The following is a 5,393-nucleotide window of genomic DNA, read 5'->3' as shown; positions in this document are numbered from 1 at the left end:
GTATATATATAATATAATGCACTACATGGAAAATTCAATAAATGGCAGTTTAATATTTGATATGAAAGATAAAACTTGATAAAATAAATAATGCACATTATGAAAGAAAAGCCACAACCAGTACAGCTATATGAGATTTCCTTTAATGTTTTGATTTCTTGCTAACCCTTCTGTTTTACACTTTTTGCCATAAGAGAACAGCTTTTGATCACTAATAATTTCTAACAAAAATGGGTGTTGTTCAGTGAAGCTAAGTTTGAGATTTCAGTGCATGAAATGTAACTTTTTGAGATTATTCAGTTCTTCTCCTGGGAATGTTATGTCTGAGTTTTCTATTTTCTATAGAAGTTTCCAAATGTGAGGATAAAACAAATTAGATTGTTTTTGTGTGCTAGCTGGAAGCTTATAGGCTTAACATATAGATACTGGAGATGGGAAACAAACACTGAGATAAATTTAATCAGTTCACAATCTTAAGGTATGCATATGTGCCATCAATTGCCTTTTGAATTTTTTGTAGAGTACATATTTCATGGGTAATACAAATTACATAAATATCTTGATTTAAGTTAAACTTCTACAGTTTGCTAATGTTTAAATATATTAAGAGGGGAAGAGAGTGAAAAGTAAATGAGGTGAGCTAGGATAGAATCTATAAGAAAGGTAAAATGAAATATAGCACAGAAAAAAGCAGTAGAAGAGACAGACCTGAGTTTCTTCTCCTTGATGATTCCGCTTCTTCTGTGATCACATCGTGTAATGGACAGACATAGACAAAGGAGATGGGCGTGAGAGGATGTATTCAGAAGGTTAAAACTGACACTGAGGGAAAGGGCCAAAAATTGTTTTAGAGAGAAGTCTGCAGAGCAGAGTTAGAAAATGGGGGAAAAAAAAAACAAAAGACACTAGAAGAAGAAAGCAAGCTGAGAAAGAAGTGGTTAAACTACAGTTGTTGAAAAAGAAGAGTAAAGACAGAGTTAGTATAGGAGCTGAGGAAATAATAAATGTTATCATTGAGAGCAAAGTCAATCCTTGCAATGAAGCTGAAAAGAAACCTGGATAGTTAAAGGTGCGTTAACGAGTAGAAACAGTTCTGTTCACACCTGTTCAACTTTTTGGAATGTAAGCTACTTGAATGCAAATATTTTTTTTTCAAGTACTGAAATTCAGTTTGAAATCCGGAATAGGAAGTGCATTATTAGATAATTCGACTATTAAATAGTTTTAATTTACACTAAATCAAAGTTCACATATCGAAAATGGAAAACAAAACAGAAACAGATTGTTTGGAAAAGGGCATACAAGCTGAAGAAATTTCAGAATCCACATAACACACTCTGGAAAGGACCACCTTATTGTAGCTCTCTGCCAATGGCGTATCATAAAGAACAAAATATTGAACATGAAAAAAAAAGAACATATAGGTATTAACTCTCACGTATCAAGCAGATAGTCTTTCAAAACCAAGTATTACTCATCTCACAGCAGTCTAAGTTACTGGAAATGCATGCAAATTAAATGCCAAAACAACTCTCTCATTACTTACTGTATTACTTCATATTCAAAACACACTGCCATTTCAGACACGGAGAAAATCTGAGGGACAGTGTCATTTTCTGTACTGAACATCTATTTATAGTAAAAGAATGGAAGGAATTCTTGAAAAATAATAATTGTTAAAAAGAACTATGAAGCCACCATGACTTACAAAACAAATGCATTCTTACAAAAAGCATGAGAATTAAAAATACTATATGTATCCATATAAGCCCTAATCTAAATTCAGCTTGCAGTTTGCTGAGCTACTAAACATTGTTTACAATATAGTAACACTGGAGATATTAGATTAATAATTTCAGAAAAGTTCAGACATCACTAAAAATATGCTGTATATACTTTTATCCACATCTTACAGTCAATATCAAGACACCACTGAAAATATGCAAAATTAGAATAAGCAATATAAATTCATAAAATGAAATGAAAGACAACACTAATTTTCATCTGATAACCCTCACGTTCCATGGTTACATCATTTTATTCTACAGCTAGCAGATTATCATTTTCATCCATCAAACACCAAGACTATACCAAAAATTTGTTGTAAAAACAAGCAGACTGTAGCATATATTTAGAATGCATTTTTAGGCAATTAAATTTTCTTACTAGATGATCACGTATAAGTGTTGTATGTGAGATATATCTTGTGAAAGCATAGCAGCTGACAGTTTTGACAAAGGATGCTATGTCATCTATTGTTTAAAAAAAAAAGTATCAGGGTATAACTATATTTTTATCTGTGCAAGTGCAATAAATCTGTAGTGTGAAAATACATATAAATATAAATGAATAAATAAAATATAAATAAATAAAAAGATCTACTTGTCCTTGGTGTTACACAGCCTGTATTGATACAGTGTGGTTATAATTTCTATACCATTTAAAGAAATAAATCTTTATTTCCATCACCAAAAAGTCATCTAAAAATTAAAACTTACTTTTTTTTCAGAAAATGTTTTCTCACATTTATATGTATTTTATATTATCTATAGCCTTGAAGCATAAATTCCTCTTATGTCAAATACTGCCATTATAAAGTCTCTGACACTATTACATTTCATGTGTGTTTTTTAGCATCTCTAGGAATGTATATCTCGGAGAAATACATTACATTAAGAGAAATCTAAAAAACTTCAGAAGTTTTCAAAGTTGCTTGGAACCACATTATTCCAGATCAGGAATACATACTGATATGTTGATATAAGACATTCTAGTAACATCAGTAAATTTTAGTGTTGACACAAATGAAAAGCAGTAAAACTCCTTCTGAAGATTTCAGAACCAACTAATTAGTATTTGGCTGCATATCAGGCACACATGTCAATATATTTTTAAAACTGCATACTGAAAATCCCCCGTGTTTGATAGGAGCATAATGTTTATGTACCAAAATGCCAAACAAACAAAAATATTTACAAATATATTTTCAGTTTTTTTTATTGATCGCATGTGTAAGAAGTATAATTCTATAGAAGCCAGAAAGGAAAATCAAAGACAATATGTAATTTGACCATGAATTGTTGTAAATATTAATTAATTTGAAGGATTTGTAGTATGGTAATGCGCAAACATCTTTCCATTAATGATGTCAAGAAGAAAGTACTAATAGATGTATTAGTTTAGACACAATGACACTTCTGCGTATCAGTCTCCTTCTGATTCAGAAGGTGTTTCAAAAATCCCAAGCAACAGTTTGAAAACTTTCTGGTTCTGTAGCTTTTAATCCACTACATTAGATTTTTGTTGATTAAAAAAAAAAAAAAGTATTAAAATCTGCCAACAAAATCATGGAATAAAATACTATTAAATTTACATAATGTCAATAGTCAGTCTTCAGGTGCATTGTTATTGCTTTGCTATGGAGGTAGCATTTTTTGGATCAATTGTTCAACCTCATGGACAAGTGTGATATGTGTAAGGGTATTATATACAGATTTAGAAACAAAACTCTCAATAACTAAACTTCTAAAATAAATGAAAGCCACTTGTACTGGAAATCCGAGAAAACAAGAGAAATGCCAACTATTTTATCATGCTTGATGCAGAACTTTTCATTTTAAGAAATGGCAGTTACTGAAAACTATTCCTAAGTATTTAGGAACTTATTTTTAAAAAGTAGTGTTTGAAACTTTTCATAGCAAACACACCCATTTGAAATTACAGAAGTAGAACGGGACCAACAGATATAAGCTAATTACTTTTCTGTTTTTGTTTTTTTTTTCCTGCTCCTTAAAAGCAACAATCTTCCACTGCATTAATGACCTCACAAACAGCCATGTCTTGCAGATTCAGAAAGTCTCATTTGTGGATGCTCTTTACACAGTAAAATGCTAAGGATACAAGAAAAAGAGGAGGAATAGACAGCAGAATTATTAAGAGTATAAATTATTGCCAAATGGCTATGTGACTACATTAGAGTTAATAAAATAACTTTTCTATAATATTATTTAATACCATTAAATTATATTTTCCTGTAATCCTTCCTATAGAACTCATTTCATACTCCTGATTTTTTTTTCATGAAGGGACCAGCTACCAGTTAAAGACTGGTACTTCATCTTAAAGCGCAAATTCACGCACACAAGACCACAGCTACACACTGGACAGATACCAATATTTTTCTTCAAAAATATAAGCAGAGGACTAAGTAAGATGAAGAAAATAGTAGGAAGATGGAAGACATTTAATTTGGCAACTACCTACTGTAAGCTAGGTTTAACACATGGTATATATAATACATGGAATGGCAAACACTAAGAACAAGGAAGCTGTGAGTTCCTTCCAGGAGTTAAGAATAACAGCAAAGAAGGCAGAAAGCAATATCTTAGAAGAAATCTTAAATATTCTCAGTAGCATGAACTCTATAAAATCAAAAGAAACCGTGTAGACTGCATTACTTTTTTGTAAGTCATGAGAGAAAAACTAAATGAGGAACACAAAGAGTTTTTATGATTTTCTTGCAAATTTATATAATCAAACATCAATACTACTTCAGAAAAGATAATTATCAGCATAGGATACAAATTCACCCTCTACTGCCAATAAAGGATAGATGAACTATCCTGAACTAAGTATTTCCTTATTCTACTTTTGTTCTTATCCCAATTATGTCATTAAGTTTCAGCACCTACAGAATTAGGTAGTCCAGGAGTTCACATTGTTAAGATTGCAAGAATGGTTTCCAAAACACAGGAAGGCAGGAAAAGGGAATACACATTAAAGAATGTGTATGCGCTGTAAGGCATTTTCAAGCCACCTCAACTAATTATGACCCATCACAAACAACAATTAAACCCTTACTCCATGCAATTTGGCTGAGACACCAAAGTGCAACATTCACATCTGCAATTCCAACTCAAACAGTCCCATTTTTTCTTAATAAAGTATCTTTGTCTCTTGAATCCAGCTTTGTTACTTTCATACAAATAGGCATACTGACCTCCAAAGTGGTACAGAAGATTAACGAAAGCAACTTTTAAGTAAATACATTGGAATACTTATTTTAAATAAGTACACCTGCTTTATATACAACTTTATTGAAGAGGAGCCCCTGCAAAGCAGGGGAATGCTCATAATCTTTCAAGAAAGGTTATTCCTACCATATATTCCATCTGACTTCTCACTTCTCACTGGATAAACTAATGTCACAGATTCAGTATGGCATGTAATGTGTAAATCTTTCTGTAAATTTTACCCACTTCACTGCTTTTCAAGCCCCACAGCACCTCCGTAAGACCCTTTTCTATGTTTTCTCCTTCAGCCCTACCTGAGCACTCAGAACCTTGCATTAGGGTTCTGGACAACTTTTTCCTTTCCCAACCAATTCCTTTTTT

This window comes from Meleagris gallopavo, chromosome 3 (assembly GCF_000146605.3).
Source record: "Meleagris gallopavo isolate NT-WF06-2002-E0010 breed Aviagen turkey brand Nicholas breeding stock chromosome 3, Turkey_5.1, whole genome shotgun sequence".
Taxonomy (NCBI): Eukaryota; Metazoa; Chordata; class Aves; order Galliformes; family Phasianidae; genus Meleagris; species Meleagris gallopavo.
Note: the sequence above shows the minus strand (reverse complement) of the source record.